Source organism: Delphinapterus leucas, chromosome 15 (assembly GCF_059928025.1).
Source record: "Delphinapterus leucas isolate spDelLeu-1000000601 "Yukka" chromosome 15, BTC_Dleu_Yukka2, whole genome shotgun sequence".
Classification (NCBI taxonomy): domain Eukaryota; kingdom Metazoa; phylum Chordata; class Mammalia; order Artiodactyla; family Monodontidae; genus Delphinapterus; species Delphinapterus leucas.
Genome location: NC_143143.1, coordinates 63,766,655 through 63,790,018, shown reverse-complemented (window position 1 = coordinate 63,790,018; position 23,364 = coordinate 63,766,655). Strand labels below are relative to the sequence as shown.

Below are 23,364 nucleotides of genomic sequence, written 5' to 3'. Positions count from 1 at the left end.
TAACTCATTTTACAGATGGGGATATGGAGGCTGCAGAAAGAGAAACAGCTTGACTGGGAACACCCAGAAAACGGGTGACAGAGCACAAACTGGGTTCTATGTCGCATGGTCTCTCTCATACTCGCTATCTACTCAGTCTCCAACATGCCAGGCCGTTCTGATTTTCTCATTGATATTTTTTTTCCAAATGCTGAGTGACAGGCAGGTCACTGCCCCTGCAGCCGACTCCCAAACACTTCTCGTTGTAGGTAATGGCTCTTCCTTTCTGTCTCTGCTGCAGCGTTAAGCAGGACTGAATCTGAGTCTTCTCTTTCGGCCCCCTCCTCTTTTTTTCCTTTGAATGACAGACAAAGTGCCTTTGGAGGCACAGAACTGGAAGAGACATACCAGCAATTATAGAACAAATTTCTACTTCATTCCCTCTTTTTGGAGCTGAGGAAACTGAGGCCCAGAGATATTAAATGCTTTCCCAAGGTTGAGTTAGTAGAACAGGCTTAAGAGCCTGGGTCACAATACTCACCTTCTACTATAATCTGACACTGAACACAGGGTATCAGAATTTATTTCAACCACTAGTGGCTGAACACCAATCCAGGCCAGGCATTTTTTCATCATCTCCTATTAGCATCACAATAACTGTATAGGCATTATTGTTCCCATTTTGCAGAGGAGGAAACTACAGCTAGGAGAGGTTAGTCACAAAGGAAATGAATGTCACAGCAAGGATTCAAATCTTTGGCTTTAGAGCTTCCTCTCTTTCCCCAGCAGCATACAGCCTGAGGTTTTTAAGAATATACACAATGGTGGGAAAGATGGAGTTAATTAATCTTCCTAAAGACCAGTTATCCAATTAATCTTCCTAAAGACCAGTTATCCAATTAATCTTCCTAAAGACCAGTTATCCTGTAGATAACTTTGTCTATTGCCCTATGCACTTAAGTACACTAACTCTTGATATATTATGCTAACTGAGGAGATGGGGAGGGAGATGAAGGTAAGGGAGACCAGTAGAGACTCCTGATACAAAATGACAGATAACTCAAAGGAAGCAATTTCTGCTTTTGTGTTAATGTGATCTTTTGTAGGATAGTTTTGGGGCTTTTTTCTGCATCTGCCCCATTAGGTCATAAGTCCCCTTTACTCATGTCCTACTCATCTCATGATTCTGGTATCACACTTGCTGATGGACCTTGGTTTCCTGATTCATGGTTTCCCAGCTTGGGTTTTTGATCTCTTGGCCTTATTCTTAGGCTCAGATCCCTACCTCTCCGCCACAGTCAACGGCCTTAAAACTGCCCTCTAGGAGCTGTCAGTCACTCTTCTGTCAGGCTTGCTGCTCCAGTGGGACACAAACATGCCTCATGAATACAGGCAAAAATCTTCAACAAAATATTAGTAAACCAAAACCAATACCATACAAAAAGGATTATACACTATAACCAAGTGGGATTTATTCTAGGAATGAGGTTGGTTTAAAATCCAAAAATCAATAACATAGTGCCATGTTAGTAGAATAAAGGATAAAAACCACACAAACAAAATCCAATATCCACCCATAATAAAACCTCTGAGTAAACTAGAAATAGAAAAGAACTTAACTTGGCCTGACAAAAGAAGTCTACCAAAAAACCCTACAGCTAACATCACTTAATGGTGAAAGACTGAATATTTTCTCCTTAAAATTGGGAACAAGAGGGCTTCCCCGGTGGCACAGTGGTTGAGAGTCCGCCTGCCGATGCAGGGGACACGGGTTCATGCCCCAGTCCGGGAAGATCCCACATGCCGCAGAGCATGCCTGCGCGTCCGGAGCCTGTGCTCTGCAACGGGAGAGGCCACAACAGTGAGAGGCCCGCGTACCGCCAAAAAAAAAAAAAAATTGGGAACAAGGTAAGCGTGTCTGCTTTCACCAATTCCGTTCAACATTGTACCAGAGGTCCTAGCCGGTACAGTCACGCAGAGCGATTTTGTGGACGTTAAGATTATGTCATTCCTCTACTCAAAACTCTCCAGTGGCTTCCTATTTCACTCAGAATAAAGCCCTGCATGATCTGAGTCCCTGTCTACCCTTGTGACTTCTTCTCCATAATCCACTCTCCCTATTGCTCACTTCATCTCTAGCTACACTGACCTCCTTTTGTTCCTAAGACACTAAGCATGCTCCTGTTTTAGGGCTTCTGAACTTGCTGAACTCTATGCATGGAATGTTATTCCCCAAGATATACACATAGCTCATACTACTTCAGCTCGTGCATATTTCTGAACAGATTTTATTTTCTCACAGAGGCCTTCTTTCATCACACAGTCCCTCCCTATTCCCTTACCTTGCTTTATTTTTATTCCTATGTATTCATCTGTTTATCCTCCACTAGAGTTTAGGATACAAGAGAGAAAACTATTTTCTTCACTGCTACATTTCAAACACTTAAAACTGTGCCTGGCACATGGTGGACACTCAATAAATACACACTGAATGAATGGACGTCTTTAAAAAGATATTCATGTATAGGAGAATGAATAAAGGCAGGGTTGGGAGGGTGGGAAACACTGTCCCAAGAGTCTGAGAAGGACCAAGGTTTTAGGTCATGGAGGAAGAACCAGTGTAGAACAGAAAAAACTTGGTTCTCTAAAGCCAGATTCTTCTAAGTTCTAAGCTTAGGTCTTCCAGTCACTGCCTGTGTATCCCTCTCTAAGTCTCTGGAACTTATAAAATGAGAATATCACCACCTACCTCCCAAGCTGTTATGAAAACAAAATCAATTTATGTATTCAATATAGCACCTGATAATATAGTAGATACTACAAATAATTAAACATTCTGATACCTCTGTCCCTCAAGAAGAACCTAGAACTACCTTAAAAATTACCTAGCTCCACCTTATTGAAATGCATAGATGTCTATAGGGCTGTTGCCCCTAAAGTTTGACCTTCATACCCATTTTAACTTCTCTTTCTTATCATTCTTCTTTTACCTCTCCCTTACTGTTAGCTTTCAGCTCTCACCTCTAGCTGCTGCTAATATAGCAGCTCCTCCTCCCCTTTTTATATGCCGCTCTTAATCTTATGGAGGTTTAGAAACCAGATTGCTAAGCTTGTTACAACAAAACGTAAAAACAGGAATAAATTAGTGCTGTGCAAGGTCTTAAGGATGACAATGCTTTGTTACCTTCTTGTTTTTCAGTTGGACTCTGGAAAATTGAGGATGTTAGATAAATAAGATACTATATGGGTATCAGTATATTATACAATCTTTTACATAGGATCATTCATATTTTAAAATAGTCAATAGTGGAACTTTTTCACAGGGCAGTTGTCACGAAAACAATAAAAGCCAAGCTTGATGCCCAGGCCATGTAAAGACCAGAAGCTATAGAACATTAGATTAACCAAGACAGAAAGAGAGGACAGCAAGAGTCTGGAGATTCAGAATAGGAGGGTATGTTGGCCAGTGTGGATTCCAAGAGCATCAGGTTGGAGGACAGATCCCTCTGTGCACCCTCAGGCAGGCAGATGGAAGAACAGAATGCCCCTTGTTACAGAGTATGAAGAGAGTGACCTATGTCACTGGCCAAGAGCGAGAGAAATGGTGGGAAAACTGGAATGCCCATAGCCTCTGATAAGATATGAGACTGCAGTGCAAGTGCCTTTTTCACTAGCAGTTGGAGGGTGGGGGTTGGGGGAAGGCAGGGAACCTAGGGCTAGAAGAGGAATAGCCCTCCTGTTCTAACATGCTGGGGATGGACTCTTGAAACCAACTATAATATCTGTACTGGCAGTGGCCTTGGAGCCAGGCTGTGTGAGTGCATTTAAACCTGCACTCTGCAGCCCACATGCTGCAAATCATGGCTGCCAACGCTGCCTGGCTTTGTCTCTGTGCCCTGGAAAGACTGAACTTGTGGAAAGACTGAACTTCCAGTAGGGCCTGCAGAAGGAGAGGAGGAGAAGGGCCTGGGAGAAAATTTACAGTGTAAATTTCCAAGGCAAAACCTTCCCTTTTACCTTTGGGGAGTTGGGTGGCAGTCAGGTCAGGGACTGAGATGCCAAGGATACTTCTAACACTTTCTTCTCATCTCTCATTTCAGTCATGCTGTTTTACAGTTCACAAAGCTTTCCAACTTGCATCTCCCATTTGATTGTCTACAATATCCTGTATGGTTGGTGCACACAAAATAGACATATGGGTGCAGTGAGGCACTCCAATTTACAAATAGGGAAATGGAGATTATCCAAGCGCAAATACTGAACAAGAAGACAAAAAACCAGGTTTTCCAACTGCAACTCAGCTCTCCAGGTCCCCATCTGTGCTGGCCCAAGTGCTTATGGAATCCCACGTGTTATAGGTGTTTTCCTCTCCTTCCAGTCATATTTAGCCTTGGCCTCCGCCTGCTTGAAGGCTCTTCCTTTCCCCCTCACTAAAAATGCCATTGCTCAGAAAGGACCCCCCCCAACTCTTGCCTGCCCTGCTGGGCCCTTCAAATAACTAGACCTCCTTCCTGAATCCCTAAGGAGGTCTGTTTTCTTGAACTTTATAAGAAAAATCATGATTCCAGGGAGATTAGCATTCCAAGGAAAGCCTGCCAAGGCAGAGAGAACAATGGTATTCACAGTTAGACTGACCTGGGTTCTAATATCAGCTTTACGGATTCCCAGGTGTAAACCTGGGCAAGTTACTTCAGTTTCCTGAGTCTCAATTCCCTCATCTATAAGATGGGGTTTTGCCTAGTTTAAATGGGATCCATAACACTATTGGTTCTTAATATGTTGACTTCCCTTCCTGTTTCACCATCTGCAGTCTTCCTTCTAAGATTCCCTGGACTTCCCTCTTCACACAGCCCCACTCTAATCACTCCGTCCTCACCTCCATTGACGATTACATTCTGCAGGACTGATAAAACCACAGGATTTTCTGAAGCTGACTCTGGGCTTGGTAGGTCACAATCAAGACTGAAATCAGGAAAAGTCTCTAAGGGCTATGAAGTCACGTTAAGAGAGCTTATGGGAGAAGGGGTTTAGTTGCCAGGTCCAGAATACCCCCCAGCAGAAAGCAGCTGGCAGAAGCCAGAAGGAATTGAGCATGCTTTGCTTTATTCATGGCAAATGATCCCACCCTGTCTCATGGCAGCTCCAGGAAAGCAAGTTCAATTCTCCTCCCAGTAGAAAAGGCTGCCTATGACAGTCTCTTAGGCATGGAGTAGAAGAGTAATTATCTGTAAGTTACCTGTACTAAGGGTAAAAATAAGCTCCAAACTAGTTACCTTGTATCTTGGCCCAAGTTTGCCCAGAGTTTGCCTAGGCACTCTCACTCACCAGTACCAAGGCTGAGCTCAGCCAGCAATTTCCTCTTTTGCGTTACAGGGTCAGCACCAACTGTCTCAGGGAAGAGGGCTCACCTATAACAGAGAGAAATCAGTCAGGGTCTTGCTCAGAACAGGCATGAACTTAGGTCAATGAAGGCATGCAAAGTTCCTGCCCTTACATGTCTTGCATCCTAGCAAAAGATAGGGTAATAAGTAAATACATAGTTTCAGGTTGTGCTATAAAGAAAAATAAGCAGAGTCAGGAAAGAATGACAAGGAGTGAGAATGAGGTCTATTTTAGATAAATCCGTCAAGGAAGACTTCTCCAAGAAGCAATTGCTAGACAGAGACCTGAATAAAGTAAGGGGGTGAAGACCTGCAAAGATCAGAGGGAAGAGTGTTTCAGAGAAGGGAAATAAGTGCAAAAGCCCTGAGGCAACAATAGGCAAGAGTAAGCTTGTTATGCTAAAGAACAAGAAAGTCAACATAGAATACAGTGATGGGAAGAATGAGGTTCCTCCAGGCTTCAGTAACCTGGAACCCAGCTGGGACAAACTTTCAAGCACTCTGAGATTGATTTCAGGTTTCTCTGCTCACCTCCTCCTCTGCTGGGTAAGGGACAGAGAAACTCCTATATATTTCTTGGAATGTGGGGTAAAGAGAAAACAGAGAAACTCCTATGTATTACTTGGAATGTGGGGTAGAAATGACTGGGGTAAGGAGAATAGTAGCACATGCCAGGCACCGCCGTAAACCCTTTATTTGTATTAACTCATTTAATCTTTACAAACTCTTGTAAGGTTGGTGTGTTATTACATTTCCCCATTTTACTAATGGGGAAACAGACAGAGAAGTTAAGTAAATTTGCCCCAAGTCACACAGCTAATAGATGGTAGACCTGGGACTTTAACCCTGGAAGTCCAACCTCCAGGGCTTGCCTTCTTAACCACACACTATACCACTTCTCAAAAACAGAAGAAAAAACACAGGAAACGCATTCTCTAGTCCTAGCTGACATGGCTCACAGCCCCCATTTATACCCAAGTCTGAGATCCTCTCCATTTACTTGCAGTCCAAGTTTTTTACTGAATACCAGATGAATGACTCCCAAGTCCTTCAGCCAGGTGGTTCCAGAGGATACTGTGATCACAAAGCTATGATGATAACCACGATAACAATAGCCATTTAATAGCCACTAACATTTAATGCACACTTTGAAATAGACTAGGTACTGGGCTAAGCACCTTACATGTACTATTTTATTTCAGAGAAGGAATGACAGTTGCTCTAAGACCTGGGTAGAGGGATCTGTGGGGGGCTCCACCCCTGAACAAAGCAGCAAACACAAGGTACTAAAGGATCCCTGTAGGGCAGGGTCAAAGCACAAAGGCAGACGTACTAATGGGTGGGTGGTAAAGGAAAGGACTATCAGCACCTCCAATTAACATGTCAACAAACTGAACTCATCTTCTATTTCCCAGCCCCCATGTTTCACCAACAATTCTCCGATGTACATTTTTTTTAACATCTTTATTGGAGTATAATTGCTTTACAATGGTGTGTTAGTTTCTGCTGTATAACAAAGTGAATCAGCTATATGTATACATATATCCCCATATCCCCTCCCTCTTGCGTCTCCCTCCCACCCTCCCCATCTCACCCCTCTAGGTCATCACAAAGCACTGAGCTGATCTCCCTGTGCTATGCGGCTGCTTCCCACTAGCTATTTACATTTGGTAGTGTATATATGTCAATGCTACTCTCTCACCAAGTACATATTTAGACTTCAAAATGTTCACTCATGCTCTCCAACCCCTTCTTCCCTCATTCCCACAATTGCCAAGTCCTTGTAGGGGTTTTTTTTGTTTTTGTTTTCAGTCTCTAACAGCTCTACATCCAAATCATCTTCTTTATTCCCTACTGTGTCAACTTCCTCTTGGTTCAGGATCTCATTATCTCCTGCCTGCACTGCTGGAATAATTCTTAGAATTTATTGACATTACAAGGACAGCCTGTTACAGCAGCCTCTTCCCTGGTCTCTCTTTCACTAGTCTCCCCCGATCCTTCCTGTTCCAATCTATTGAGCCCACACTGCCAGACTAATGTTCCTAATGCCACTCCCCTGCTCAAAAAAATGTCATGGCTCCCAATCACCTCAGCCTTGCTCTCTAGACTCTCATACCATGGGTCTGATCATCATCTACCTTACCTCTACTGTGGGCTTTCCAGCTCCCATACTTTTATCCATGTTGTTGCCTCACCTGGAACACCTGTCTTCATTTGTACATATTCAAATCCTTCTTAATCTTCAAGGCCTAGCAATTCAGTGAAGTTATCCTGAACCCTTTCTTACCTCTCTGTCATGTTCTTGAAACATCTCTGGCTGTGACTACTACCTGGCTCTGGCCTCACCATCCACTAAGACTTCAGAACACTTCCCCTGTTGTTCTTCCTTGTAAAGATTCCTACTGCTTCCAGACAAGGAAAACCTAGTCAGTTAAGATTTCTGTTCGAATTCCTACTACACACATACATTTATTTATTTATTTATTCATTCATTTATGGCTGCATTGGGTCTTTGCTGCTGCGTGGGGTTCATTCATTCATTCATGTATTTATTTATGGTTGCGTTGGGTCTTTGCTGCTACACGGGGGCTTCCTCTATTTGCAGCGAGCGGGGGCTGCTCTTCATTGTGGAGCAGATGCTCTAGGCGCATGGGCTTCAGTAGTTGTGGCGTGAAGGCTCAGTAGTTGTGGCTCACAGGCTCTAGAGCGTAGGTTCACTAGTTGTGGCGCACCGGCTTAGTTGCTCCACAACATGTGGGATCTTCCTGGACCAGGGCTCAAACCCGTGTCCCATGCACTGGCAGGCGGATTCTTAACCACTGTGCCACCAGGGTAGTCCCCTACCACTCTTATCTTACTCTAAATCTATCTCCTAGCAAGAGACCTGAGTTTTAATCTGAGCCTCAGATTCCTTAACTACAAAATGGGGATACAATTCCCATCCAGCCTACAATATAGGGATTTTGTAAGAATCAATGTGACAACAGGAGAAGAAAGGGGAAGGGTTTGAGATGGGAGACCCAGCCAAATCTTTAACAGCTCTTTTTGTCAGCTGCAAAACCCCAAGTCTTCTACCCAGTTAATCGAAAACAATTCCTGGGCCTTCTTAGCCATGGTCACAACTCTGGGTTAGGGGTTATAGAGGATCCAGGGATGAATGAGAACAAATCTTATCCTTAGGCTCCTGGCAAGAACTGCGGAGTAAAGTCCTAGTAGGACTGTGTCAGCTTCCTACAAAGGATGACTAAGAATATTGGGCAGACTATGGAAAACAGTATGGAGATTCCTTTAAAAACTAAAAACAGAGTTACCATATGATCCAGCAATCCCACTCCTGGGCATATTATCTGGAGAAAACTCTATTCGAAAACATACATGCACCCCAATGTTCACAACAGCACTATTTACAATACCCAAGACATGGTAGTAACCTAAATGTCCACCAACAGATGAATGGATAAAGATGTGGTGTGTACACACATACATACATACACACACACTCACACACACACACACACAAAAAAAAAAACATTACTCAGCCATAAAAAAGAATGAAACAGGGCTTCCCTGGTGGTGCAGTGGTTGGGAGTCCACCTGCCAATGCAGGGGACACAGGTTCAAGCTCTGGTCCAGGAAGATCCCACATGCCACGGAGCAACTAAGCCCGTGTGCCACAACTACTTAGCCTGCGCTCTAGAGCCCACGAGCCACAACTACTGAGCCGGCATGCCACAACTGCTGAAGCCCCGCAATGAGAAGCCTGTGCACCGCAATGAAGAGTGGCCCCCACTCACCGCAACTAGAGAAAGCCTACGCCCAGCAAAGGAAACCCAACGTAGCCAATAAATAAATAAATAAATAAATAAATAAAGAATGAAACAATACCATTTGCACCAACATGGATGGACCTGGAAACTATCATACTAAATGAAATAAGTCAGAAAGAGAAAGACAAATACCATATGGTATCACTTATATGTGGAATCTAAAATATGATACAAATGAATATTTACAAAATAGAAACAGACTCAGAGACACAGAAAACAACTTATGGTTACCAAAGAGGGAGAGGGGTGGGAGAGGGATAAATTAGGAGTTTGGGATTAGCAGATACAAACTACATATAAAATAAACAACAAGGACCTACTATATAGCACAGGGACCTATATTCAATATCCTGTAATAAACCATACTGGAAAAGAATAGGAAAAAGAATGCGCGTGCGCGCACACACACACACACACACACAAACACGTGCACGCACACACACACACACACACACATAACTGAATCACTTTGTTGTACACCGGAAACTAACACAACATTGTAAATCAACTATACTTCAATTTTTTAAAAAATTTGAAAAAAAAGAACATTAGGCAGGACCTAACAGTTTCAAAAGTGCTATGTATTATAAAAGTGGAAAAAGAAACCAGTCTGGGGCTTCCCTGGTGGCGCAGTGGTTAAGAATCCACCTGCCAATGCAGGAGACACGGGTTTGAGCCCTGGTCCGGGAAGATACCACATGCCGTGGAGCAATTAAGCCCGTGTGCCACAACTACTGAGCCCGTGTGCCACAACTACTGAAGCCCGCGTGCCTAGAGCCCGTGCTCCACAACAAGAGAAGCCACCACAATGAGAAGCCTACGCACCGCAACAAAGAGTAGCCCCCACTCGCAGCAACTAGAGAAAGCCCGTGCGCAGCAACAAAGACCCAATGCAGCCAAAAATAAATAAGAAATTAATTTAAAAAAAAAAAAAGAAAGAAATCAGTCTGACTAGAAGTGGCCTCAGAAGCTTCATTAGAGCAAGGGCTTAGGTCAGGCCTTGATGCAGGGTGACAGGAAGACGTGGGCTACTATGCGCCAGGCACTGGGCTAGGTGTTATGCTGGTAACCCTTGTAATACCCTGTGAAGCAAGTGATGGCATGCCCATTTTATAGCCAAGGTAACTGAAGATGGGGAGGAGGCTAAGTGTGTCATTCAAGGTCAAACAGCTGGTAAGTAGCAGAGCTAAGATTTGAACCTAGGTCTGCTTTACTCCAAAGCCTAATGTGCTTGCTTACTTACTTCATGGTCTGCCTTACTCATTATGTAGCAACATGAAAAGGGACCAGATAAACTCTGAAGTTCTTTCTACCTCAAAAATCCAATGACTTGAATGGGGGTTGGGGAGAGAAGAGAGGAGCGAAGAGGAGGTTTACTGCTGCTATGTCTTTCCCATAAGACTGTGACCTTACGGCAGGTTTAGGGTCTTTTTAACTAAAATGCCCAAGTATCTGACACAGCCTGGCATGTAGGAGACATTAAGTATTTAGGGAACCTGTGAGTGAATAAAACACCAGCCCTATCAACCTTTGTTCTAAGGTCTAGAAGGTCCAAAATCTCAAGCTCCATGTTCTGACTCTCAGCCCCAATATCTATATCAACTACCTACTAGTCTCTCAGCCGAAGGTACCCTTTTCCCATTCTTGTTTTCAGGAGTTAGGGAAGAGATGAGAAGAGAAAAGGATAAGAAAGGAAGTTAGGTGGTTAACAGATAAAAGAGAGGTAGAAGAAAGGGGTGAAAGGAGAGAAGGTAAGGAAGGAAACAAAAAGGAAGGGGGTGCCAGGGCAGGATTAAAATGTCTGACACCTAGACTTTGAGAAAAGTTTCTTTTTCCTTCTGATTCCAGAAACAAAATTGTTTTTGATTTTTTTTAAGAGCAGTAGTAGGAATTCCTCTTTATATATTTTAAATGGAAGGAAATTGCTTGTCCAAATCCCAGACCAAATCTGTCAGCAGGAGGTAAAGTGAAATTCCTCAGGGCTCCCATCCTCAGTTCTCACCACCTTCCTGCCCCAGCCTAACCCTTGCTCACCTGGTTTAGGCTGAGGCCTGCAGAGATCAGAAGACATGAAGGTTCTTCCTCTATTCCTCTGCTCCTTCTACAAAGGTTGCTCCAGGCTAATAAGCCCTGATATACATTATACAGGTATCTCTCTTTCTTACTAAATCAACAGAGAGAGCCCTGGGCTAAGAGAAAACCTAAAGGCTAGTTCCAGTTCTACCTACAATGCACTGTGTGACCTTGTCAAGTCATTTCACCTTCCTGGGCCTTTTTTCCATATCTGTAAAATGAGGGTGATAGTATCTACTATTCTGGAGGATTTTTTGATGGATCAAACAAGATTGTCAAGAAACAGTTTAACTGTTTAAATCTATTTAGTTTGATATAAAGGTAAAGAAGGAATGAGGGGATGGTCTCTTTAAAAAATGAAATAAAATAAAAAGAGGGCTGTACCACCTTTCACTTGAAGAGATCTGCTCTGAGTGAAAAGACTTAGGAAGAGCTGCGGCAGAGACTGTCACTGTCTGCACCTCCATCAAAAGACAGTAAAGCACCAACTGAGACTGAAAAAGCTCAAGAGCTACATGTATGCAAATACCAACAGTTCCAAGTACAAAGAAGGTAAGAACCAGTAGAAGTCACATATTACTCAGGGAAAGTAACAAAAAGTAGTAATGACCAATTTAGTGGTGAAGAGCTCAGGCTCTAGAATCACACACCTGGGTTTGAATCCCAGCTCTGTCTCTTACTAGCTTTGTGACCTTAGGCAACGTATTTACCTTCTGTGCCTCAGTTTCCTACATTTGTTTTAAAAGGTTCCTGCTTCATAAATGTGTTATTGGGAGAAATAAATTAAATAGCATGGGAAAGCCCTTACCTCAGGGCCTGGCATAAGTGACTTGATATATATTATTTTTCCATTTAAATACCACAAAGGATGAATCAAGCAATAAAAAAGGCCTAGGAGAAAAGAAAGAAATGTACATTTGCTATTATCTTATTATGTACCATTAAGATCCAAAGCCTTAATTATTCTCATTTACTCCTAATAACCTCTTGAAATCCATAGAATTATCCCCATCTTACAGGAGGAAATTGAGCCTCAGAGAAGTAATTTGTCTAAAACCACACAGCCGGGAAAAAGAACTTATTTCAATAGGTCTGACTGCAAAACTGTGTTCTTTCTACTACATATATACCTTGCACTTTCTCGTGCTCAAAAATAAGGCGTCCCCCACATACCAAAATAGGCTGCAATAATGAAGTGTTAGGGAATGGACCAACTTCTCCCATTTTGTACTCGATGAAGCAACTATTGGTTTTGTATGCCTGGGGAAAAGATGGGCAGGGGTGAAATGCAAGTGCACCATCAAGTTCCAGAGTTGCAGACTGGACTTACTAGGCCTTCCCAAGGGGCTCTCACATTTGTCGCAGTAAAAGAGGAGACAGGGCCCTTTGCCAAACTGAATACCACACCCTAAATGACAAGATGTTCTACTGTTGTAACAAACAGGCAAAAAGTCATGAGAGGTGCCAGGGCAGAACTCAAATACCTGATCAAAACACCTTATACTGGGAGGGAATACAATGCTACGTATGAACACTTTTGCAAGAGTCAGCATGTACTGTGTCCTGAGTGTGCACATTGTCCCTATTTCTGGGAAGCACTTTACTATGGCCCAGATGACTGGAAGTTCACTTTTAAGACAAGCACTCCTTCCCTTGGGCCAGACTATTATTTTGGCGCATTCCATTAAAAAATAATAATAATTTAAAAAAAAAAAAAAGGGAACAGGTTCTTACAGGAGTATATGGAAACCAGGAATCTAGGGCTGGTAAGTAGGGGAAAGAAGCCAGGAAGTAAATTAAGAAAAATCTGAGAGAAGAACTGGGGCCTGGATATCAAAAGCTTTGGGTAGGGTGGGGAACCAAGCAAAAGACCTAAGACAAGAGAAAGGGAGTGCTTCAGGGGGCTAAGAAGATATTCTGATAGAAGAAATTATTTCCTACATTTGTAAAACAAATTTTTTTAAAAAATAGTACATCCCAGGGACTTCCCTGGTGGCACAACAGTTAAGAATCCACCTGCCAATGCAGGGGACACGGGTTCGAGACCTAGTTCAGGAAGATCCCACATGCCACGGAGCAACTAAGCCCATGCACCACAACTACTGAGCCTGTGCTCTAGAGCCCGCGAGCCACAACTACTGAGCCCATGTGCCACAACTACTGAAGCCCGCACACCTAGAGCCCGTGCTCCCCAACAAGAGAAGACACTGCATGAGAAGCCTGCGCACCACAACAAAGTGTAGCCCCCACTTGTTGCAACTAGAGAAAGCCCACGCACAGCAACAAAGACCCAACACAGCCAAAAATAAATAAAAATAAATTAATTAAAAAAAAATAGTACGTCCCTATAAAACCTCTGGTGTTTAGAGTAGAGCAATCTCCAGGGCATACAGGAAGACTGACTGAAAGAGGTTTTTCTTTTTATTGTTTTTTTGGCTGTGTCGCATCTTACTTGTGGCACACGGGATCTTTCATTGCAGTGTGCGGGCTCCAGAGCACACAGGCTCTCTAGTTGAGGTATATGAGCTCAGTAGTTGCGGCACGCAGGCTTAGTTGCCCCACGGCATGTGGGATCTCAGTTCCCTGTCCAGGGACTGAACCCGTGTCCCCTGCATTGTAAGGCAGATTCTTTACCACTGGACCACCAGGGAAGTCCCTGAAAGAGGTGTTTCTAAAGTGATATCTTCCTCAGGAAAGGGGAAGGAAAATAGAAGCTAGGTTCTCTAGGCCTCCGGGGTGACAACCGAGGCAGGAGTGAGCAGCCACAGGACATACTCTTAGCATAACAGCTCCAGGTTCAATCAGGCAGGGCTCACCTGCAGGCAGTCTCAGACCCATTTCTGCTAGTCAGCACTTGAAGATGCACAACTGCTCATAGACAGTAGGGAGTATAAGACTGGCCATAGAGCAAATAGTCCTTGTCCCAGGAGTCACGCTTGCCAATCTGTTTTAGTTCTGTCCAGCTTGCCCCCTAACCTCTTGGCCTCGAAACTCTAACTGCTTCCATCTTCGTGAGGCCTGCTTTTCCCAGCCTGGATCAAACACCATGGTCCTGCAGTTCTAGACTCCTTCCAGTCACAAGAATACCTGACCTTGACTCTTATGAGTGGCTCTATTGTGTGTTGCCTATGCCCTGGCATAATAAACCAACTGGCTGTGTTGCCATGGGGGTTAAAAAAATTACCTCACAACATAATAAAAATGCAGCCAAGTCACAAAATGACTCAGTAAAACCCACTTCTACTCCCCAACAAAGACAGGTGTCAGGATGCCCAGCATATCACAAAAAGAGGCCCTGGAGTGCAGCTGCCTTCTTAATGACAGGTGACATTAGCGCTCCTGAGCCCAATCCATGTCCATGTATGAGAACACTATACATGCCATAAATAGATGAAACTCAATCCAGGCAGTCTCTAGGCTGCCTGGAAGAATGTCCAGAGAATACAACAGACCTGCAAGACAACCATTCTTGCCTCTGCCTTTTCTGGGCAGCTAACAGCATTTCTCCTTCCTCAGCTGAAGCCGCCTCCAGTTTCCCCCTTCTCCTTCCCTGAAAGACCAACCCCGAAGGAATCCTCAAGGGAGGCACAAGTAATTACTGTTTTCTTTTCTCCATGCTAATGAGACAGTTAGAAGGTTCCCCTTCCCCCTCTTGAGCTGGAAGCGAGAATCTAAGGCTTTATAATCTATAACCAACACACCAAAACTGGGGCCAGACAGTGCTCTGCAACTGAACTGGACAGAAGATGGCTTTTTGTCCCTGATGAGACCAGAGCTGGAAGAGGCCCCACCACTTTACAGAAGGAGTGGTAAGACCAGAGTGAGAGGATCTGTCCAAAGTCACAGAAGGAAGGCCGTGGCAGGGCCAGAATCAGTCTCCTTACTCCCAATCAGGGCACTTCCCACATCATCCCATCCCACATTCTGTACTAGACTTCCTCTAGTACAGAATAAATTTCGAGGTGTCCTCAGTGTACCTGGAAACTGGAACTACAAATTTCAAGTTTACATACCAGTTTTTGAATAGGTATTTAAAAAGCAATGACAATGCTCTGCAGAAGTGGACTCAGTCCCAGAACTGGGGTTCTGGGGCAGAAAGCCAGGATCTGAGAGACAATGCCAATTTTACCCCAAAATTTAAATCACAAGCAGATGGTCAGGCAAAAAAACAATCTGTTAATTTTAGTTGGGATTCAGCTCAGTTACGTGAAGACTGTAGATACCAAGGGTGGGGTCAGAACTAGCCTTAAGAATGAATTTCAGGTCTGGCAGATAAAAGACCACTTTAGTATAGAACACTGGGACCTCATATTTCACAGATGAAGAAATCGAATCTAGCACTATTTTTTTTTTCATACATGTGTTGTTTAGAAGGCACCCAGTCTCAGGTGTTTTTGTTCTAGCAGCCCAAACGGACTAAGACACATGGCTTTATCCTAAATGTCAGAGGACTGTCTGCTAAGGAGACTGACCAGTGATTACCTTACTTAATTTTCTGGCCAGCTGTCCATGTCATTGCTTCTTATCTCAGGGTAATCACAGAGTTTTGTCCAGAAAACTAATTTTGGGGGGAACTTCTCTCTTTCACTTGGTGGGGAGTATTTGTCCTCATTTTTATTGGGGTTACCCCATTTATCTGTTTTTATCTCATCTTTCAGGAATTCCTCATTGTTTCATCTATTGGGAGTATTTCTCCTAGTCTTCCAACTATGTCACAGATCTCTAGCAGACGATCACTCATGCCAAAAACCGAATCTGGAAACTGGATTAAGACAATTTCGTAGTTTAAATAACAACACCAAAAGGGAGACATGTCTTTAAAAAGAATTTAACAACCGACAGATATTTGCAAAATCTCAGTTCAGTACTCTATACAATGGTTATCCTTCAAAACATACAAACTGGGATCTGCCATAACTTGTGCTGTGATATCCCCAAGTGACATCTCCCCTTGTTGCAGGAAAGACAGTGGGGCACGAGAGGATGCTCTCGTCCCAGGTCTTAGGCGAGTCCCTGGGATGGCCGCCAAGTGTGGGTTCTTGAACAGGAAAGAATTCAAGAGCGAGCCAAACTAAAATGAAAGATGGTTTACTCAGGGAGAAACAGATTCCACAGACAAGAGTGTGGGCCATCTCAGAAGGTGAGAAAGGCCTCGAATCTGGCACTATTGGGGGCATCACAGGGAAAAAGACCCAGGGTGAAGCAGCAGACTGAAGGATGCTATGGCTCAGAGCTAGCCATGACCTGCCTGCCTAGCCATGGTCAGAGAAAAAGGAAGACAGAGCCTCTGGGAAAAGGAGCCAGCATATGCAAAGGCTGTGCTGAGAAGAAAATGGTTCAAGTTTTTAAACTGCACTAATTTGTAGAATCTAACACAATTTTTAAATCTTTTTTATTTTTTTAACCTGAAGACAGAATGTCAGCCTCTAAAATCTCTTCCCTTCCCTCTCACTTCTATCCTAGCTCTATCACTTCAGGTTGGAGTCAGCAACTCAAATCCAGTCCTCAAACAATTCTGACTCCAGGCAGGAAATATTTAAAATAGTCTTCACCCTAATTCCCATCTTCTACCCATACGGCCTGGATGTCAACCCTTCCTCCCTGTTCTCCTGTACTACAGAGTTGATTGTGGGGTTCCTTGTGGTATTCCAGGATATTGCCACTGCTGACCACCAGGCTTCAACTTCTAGAGGGCACAAAATCATGTACTGTATTCTACAAATGGCCCCAGGTCCATGTGAGAACACCTGCCTCAGGTCACCTGCCTAACACCTCAAGCCCTCCTAAGACTAAAGCCCAGCTCTGAATCCAAGACTAAGCCTTCCCACCAGTGTCCATTCCTCAAAGACTTCCTGCCAGCCTAGACTTATTCTTGAGTTTGCCACTCTCCCCATCCTTCTGCAGGGAAGGCAGCATGGTATAGTAGAAATACCACGCATACAGATCTGGGTTTGGGCCCTGGATCTGGCCACCTAAACTGGGTATCCTTAAGCATTATGATTTACCTGCTCCCCTATATCCTCTTAAGAGCTTTGATTACTGTCTGATTTTTCCACCACTCTCCCCTATGGGAAGAGGGAATATTTAGGTATTTCCCTGTATCCTCAATGAGTCAGTCTCTGTCTACTGAATGATCCTCTAAAACTAAGTTCCCACATCTGTAAAATGATATCTGTGATGATATCACCTGTCTCAGAGTTATGAGATAAAGGAACACAAAAAATGTAAATTGCCTGGATCAGTGCCTGGCCTTTATTCTTATACTCTATCAAGGATATCAGGGCCAAATGTTTACCTGTACTGAACTAGACTGTCCATCCTAGAGACACCATGCCTGCTGAACCCTAGGGTCAGCTGGACCTGACCTCCAGTGTCTGTTCCACTCCAGTAATTAGACTGAGTGCCAGTTCCTAGAACCTTGCCAGTAAAAACAGCTAGAGATATGACTATTCTCCTCACAGTCAAAGGCAGTGAATTTGAAGCAAATGACGTACGTATATACACAAATACTCTAGATTGAAAGGAGGGGGGAACACAGGATAAAAGAAAAAAAAGGGAAGAGGCTGTGCTCTGAAGTTGAGGTCTTAAAGAAGAAAGCCCAGATCCTAAGAGGTAGCTAAAGTCATATGAAGGGCCAGGAACATGAAACAAATTGGCTGAGGTCACACAGTAAACTAAAGGAAGAAATGAGTTTGGAACCCACCACTGCGGTCTCCCATCTAGTGATTTTTCCTATCCTCCAGGGTAGATGCACAACATTCTAGGAAAAAGGGAGTGAGTCATAAGGGATTCAGTGTAGTGGCAGGGAGAGACGCATAAGGGATATCAAGTGGTACTTTCATAGTTTCCTGCTTTGAAAGGTGACTGAGAAAGAAATCAATCCAGCCTTTTAGTTTTGCAGGGGGCGAATATGCTCTGGAAGTTAAAGGGCAGAAATAAACTCAATCTGGCCAGAACAAGTGCCAGCAGTTAGGGAAGGGGAAGGGCACAGGATGTCCTCAAACTATCATGAGCCCTTCTCCCACAACACCAGTGGCTCCGGGAGATCAAAACCCTCTGCCCACCCATCCCCAACTTCACAACTCAAACTGTAAATTATGTTCCAGGTTTTCTAGGATATCTGTCCTTTCCAACAGCGGGCCCTCAGATTTATAAAATGGGGGGGTGAAGTATAGAGAAGTAGCAGAAGAAGAGTTCTGTGCCATGAGGAAAAATCTGATTCTTTTCTTTGTTCTATTCACAATATTCACCTGAACTTCTGGGAAAGTAAGTGATTTGCCCAAGGTCACACAGCTAATAAGGGCAAATCAGGACTTGCCTGCATCCTGTGTCCTTTGTGATATGGTGACTTTCAGCAAATTTGACCTTTACAAAGTTTTGAAAGGTAGGTAGGGCAGGTGTTCTCTGTTAAATCATGCTGTCCCTTCTTCTGAAAAGTCTCATTTGACACCTCCAATTCATTTCCGGCTTAGTCCTGACATTTATCTCCTCTTCCAGAACTTTCATAATTACCTTCTAACTCAGAGGTCAGCAAACTTTTTCTGTATAGGGCCAGCAGTCTCTGTAGTATTCAACTTTGCCAAGGTAATATGAAAGCAGTCACAGAGGAACAAATGAGTGTGGCTGTATTCCAGTACAACTTTACAAAAAGAGGCAGCAGACTGATTCAGCCCACAGGCCAGTTTGCCTGACATCTGTTCTAACTAATCTCCTGTCTCCAATCACCCTGTCCCTCAATCCACCACACACACTCATATCACGAGCCTACACCCTCAATGGATCCCCTTTGCCTACAGGATAGTTTAAACTCTACGTCATCCTCTATCATGTCCTTCCCTGCACACTGTACTCCATCACAGCAGGCTGTCACCTGGCAACTTCTTACCTTCCACCATGCTCCTCCCTAACACCTGCAATGCCCTTCTCCATTCCTCTGCCAATATTACCTATTTCAGGGACAAGCTCAAATGCCAACACCTGTGAGAAGTCTTTTCTGGCTCTGCCTTACATAATTAGTCACTATATGGCTATCCCTCACCCACTACTGTCTCCCTACTCCCCCCACAATTCTAAGCTTCTCAGGGGCATGGAGTGTGTCTTATTCAACTCTGTATCCCTTGCAGTACCTAACATAACACCCAGTGTCCACTGACTGAACAGGCTTCTGGGCTAAGAGAAAGTCATTCGAACATGGGAATCTTTGGTTCTAACAGAAACATGAGATGACTCACAGCATCAACAGAGCCTTCAGGCTGCTTCAGGGGCTGCCTGCCTCCCTCCCTCCCCATCATGTTCCCTGTCTGGCCAGGTAACTAGTTAAGGTAGGGGCCAAGACCAGGCATTTCATTAGGTGGCTTCTAGCCTATGCTGATACATGTGAAGAGAAGAGGGATCCTATTTTCAGAGCTTCTGGTCCCTGACCTCAAACTGTATCCTTAATACTAGCCATAAACTGATCCCAGATACAGATTTAGCCCTAGATCGGCAGACAGCCTTCTAACAAGTGCAGATCCCCCAAAAACAGGAGATTTCACCCCGGGAAAGGCTCAGGGCATTCAATCCAACCTCAACTGAAGTGAGAACTCAAAGGTATGTGGTAAATATCATCAGAAGCATCTCCTCTGGATACAAAGGGACCTCTACTGAGATTAAGGGGTCCTGAACAAGCCTGTAGCCTACAAGTAAGACTATCCTAGCTTGAGCAAGCTGTGAGGTCAAAGACTAAATTGCTAATGGGGAAAAACAAAACAAACATACAAAAGAATTTTTCTCCTAAGCCCAGAACAGAACAACATTCCATCTGGGTAAGTAAGCTTGTCACAGGCATGGGGTACTTAGCATATCTGCCATTCCAGGATTACAGCTGTCAAGTTTTAATTAGGGTAATTAGAGTTAAAAATGTAATTTCATTTCAGGGATACTTTGAACAGATTCCATTAATTTCTTTTTTAAAGGAAAGGAGGGGAAGGCAAGCAGAGGATTTTGCCATCAGAGAAGCAAAGCCCTGTGCCTGAGCCAACGAACTTTCAAACCACTGCCAAGAACCCCCAGCATCTCTGCAGGCTTGGCCCAGAGTGCAGAGGGCTGCTGCTCTTCAGCTTTCCTCCCTAGTTTCCTCCCTGAAACTAAGTTTCAGTCAGCATCTGCTAATAAATCCACCTTCTTCTCCCTACCTGCTCCTGTGTTACTGCCATTCAGTGACTACTATTACAGCCTTAGGGCTGTAATAGTGAGGGGCAAGGGCTGTCAATCTGATTGGCTACATGTTAGGAACTACTCTAATGTCCACCCCTTTATCAACTGTTCCTGGACACATCTTTATGCTTTCCTTTGTGCTAGTTCCCTGGTCTGGAGTGCCCTCCTTGCCTTGCCTGCCTCTACTCTTATTACTCTTCCTTCAAAGTCAGATCAAAGTTATCTCCCCCAGAAAAACCCACTTCCATGCCTCTGTGATCCCAGAGAATCCTGCGTATGCCTCTATTAAGGCCATACAGAATACTATGGTCTGTTTCCCTGTTTGACTCTGATGTTAGATTGTGAGGTCTTTCAGGGCAGGGACTGGGTCTTTATCAAGGAATCCTTAGCTAGCACTAGCGCAAGCCCTGACACATAGGAGATACTCAACAAATATTTGTTGAATGACCAGCTGTAGGGGGAATTTGGTCTGAGCACACTGGTAGCTGAGCACATTAAGCCCTCGGGTTCTACAACGCATAGAAATATCTGGTCGTGAGTCCCTTCCCCCTCCTTGCATAGGGCCAGTTCAAAAACCTGACTCAGCCCTCCCACTGATCCCAAATGATGATTGATCTCTCCCACCAGAGACTACTCATTCCTTAGGGACCTTGGAAAGGAGATGAGAAAGCCAAAGCAAGCAGAGCATCTCCCCCCATCCTCCTCAACCACTGGTTTTAAGGGATTTCCTCCAGTCTTTGAAGGGTTCCAGGGAGAAGGCCTCAGCTCCAGTTCAGTCTGTAGAAGGGTAAGGGATGGCCCTGGTTTTTTTTTAAAAAAAAAGGGGACTTCCCTGGCCATCCAGTGGTTAAGACTCCAAGCTTCCAATGCAGGGGGCACAGGTTCGATCCTTAGCTGGGGAACCAAGATTCCACATGCCATGTGGCGGGTCCAAAAAAAAAAAGAAAATTCTGAACAGAAAAAGATTCCAAATTAAAAAAAAAAAGTTCATTGGCTTGGAATCAAAGTGTTGCAAATGCTCAGAAATGCTGTAGTGCAGTACAACAGAGAACATGCTATGTGACATAGGGCAGCCAAGTCACTTCACTTCTCTGAGCTCCAGTTTCCTTTTCAACCTATCCCGGTAAGTTGTTAGGGGAAATGAACATACAAAGAGGCTTAACCCAATATTAACACTAAATGATGCTGCCATCTGAGGAGGGGGCCTGTATTATGTACCTAGCACTATATTATATATGAGTTTATAAAGGTGAGGAAAACATACCGATTTCATAGTAATCAGATTCTCCCCAGCTAGGAGTACTCCTCCAGCTTCCTCCCAGGCTCCCCAGGCCTGGCTGCAGGCCCATATCGATCCACTTCTAATTAGGAACTGTGGCAGTGCTTCTGACAGAAGGTCAGGGCCCAGGCTGCCTCTGCTGACCTCTGGCCAAAGCCTGAAATGCCTTGGCCAGGGTAGACAGAGAATGGACACTTTTATGGTAGAAAAGTATCCCAGATTGAACTCATCATAAAGCAGCATAAAATTTTAGAGCTGAAAAGGTCCTTTATGAGCATGAGCTTTGTTATATTACAGTTGAGAAAGCTAAGGTCCAAAAAAAGATAACTTGTCCAAGGTGGTACAGAAAGATAACGCAGATCTTCTCACTTCTAGTTCTTTCCTCTACATCAGTATTTCCTAACCTGGCTACACAACAGAAGAACTCTGGGAACTTGTTAAAAATACAGTCTTCCAGGCCCCACCCTAGAAAGTCTGATTTGGAACATCTACAGTGGCTCTGGCTCTTTTGCCAGTATATGATCACCTTCCAATAGAAGTGAACCCTGAAATCACAGAATCCAGTTTGGAACTAGGTTCAAATACACCTTGGCTCATAACAGTGCCATTTAGAAGCAATCCACTATTGTTTGAGCCAGCCCTCCCCCACCTCCACAATAACAGAGTTACTCTAGAGGCCTTAGTCAAAGGATCTGTCATAAATGGTTCAGACTTCCTAATGGTCTGCTAGCTTGGCTGTCGACAAAGACATTTCCTTTCAAAACTAGTCTGAAACTAAAATGTCTCTATGAAGATTAGAAATAATTAAGGAGGGAGATTTAAGGAATAGTGGGAGATGGTGTGGTATTGAGTGTATGGGACTGGGGCATGGGCAGATGTGTCTGTATGTAGGGGAGTACTTGTGTGGATACGTAAGGGAGAGGACAGTGTGGTGTCTGTAAGACAGGCTTGCAGATACTTTCCTGGCACACACAATTCTGTGTATCTAGGTAGAAAACAGTGGGACAAGGGTATAGGAGGATAAATGTGTGGGTATAAGGTGTAAGGGAGATAAGTATTGGTGTGTACGGAACAGAAGAAATATGTGCACCTTTGTAACTCAGTTGTGTGTGTATGTGTTGCAAAGCATACAAACCTGTAGGGACAGAAGGGAGTGTGTATGTGTCTGTGTGACCCAGAGACCTGTATGCATGAGAAAACAGACCAATGAGCATTTCTGACTCAACCAGCCCTAGCTTTGCCTGAAGGCTCACACCACTCAAGGGCAGGCCTGTCTGCAGAAATTTCTCATTAAAATTGACATTTTGACAACTACTAAAAAAAATAAGATGATAACAACACCCCCACCATAGTGGGAGGTTAAAGAAAAGTCAATGCCAATAAAACATAAGAGACAGATGAGAAGCAATTATGCCATGATTACTTCTCAGCTTCACAAGAGGAGGTGGTATTTGGAGTTAAATACTGTGTAGCTGATTCACATCTCAACCCAAAGGCCTGGATTTCCTGGGTTGCCTGGGGAAGAGGGCAAGAAAGAAGGAATTAGGTAGAGAAAGGTAAACAATAAAGCTAAAAAAACAAAAAACTGGAGCATTGGGGGGACTTCCCTGGTGGCACAGTAGATAAGAAT

At 43.9% G+C, this 23,364-nt stretch overlaps 1 protein-coding gene across 15 annotated transcripts in view; it reads right to left on the bottom strand.

The window, feature by feature from the left end:
- Window positions 1-23,364, bottom strand: part of RALY (RALY heterogeneous nuclear ribonucleoprotein) — a 79,478-nt gene that overhangs the window by 38,122 nt on the left and 17,992 nt on the right. For 4 of the 15 annotated variants that reach the window (XM_089896728.1, XM_022592640.3, XM_022592642.3 and 1 more), the window contains 2 exons: window positions 5,305-5,387; window positions 3,997-4,144 (listed from right to left, as the gene is read on the bottom strand). The exons of 1 other annotated variant lie outside the window; for it this stretch is intronic. The gene's annotated coding sequence lies outside the window, so the exon portion shown is untranslated. Of the gene's footprint in view, window positions 1-3,996; window positions 4,145-4,855; window positions 5,218-5,252; window positions 5,388-23,364 lie in introns of those variants that run through there. 10 more of the 15 variants (XM_089896727.1, XM_022592637.3, XM_022592639.3 and 7 more) reach the window with 4 other exon arrangements.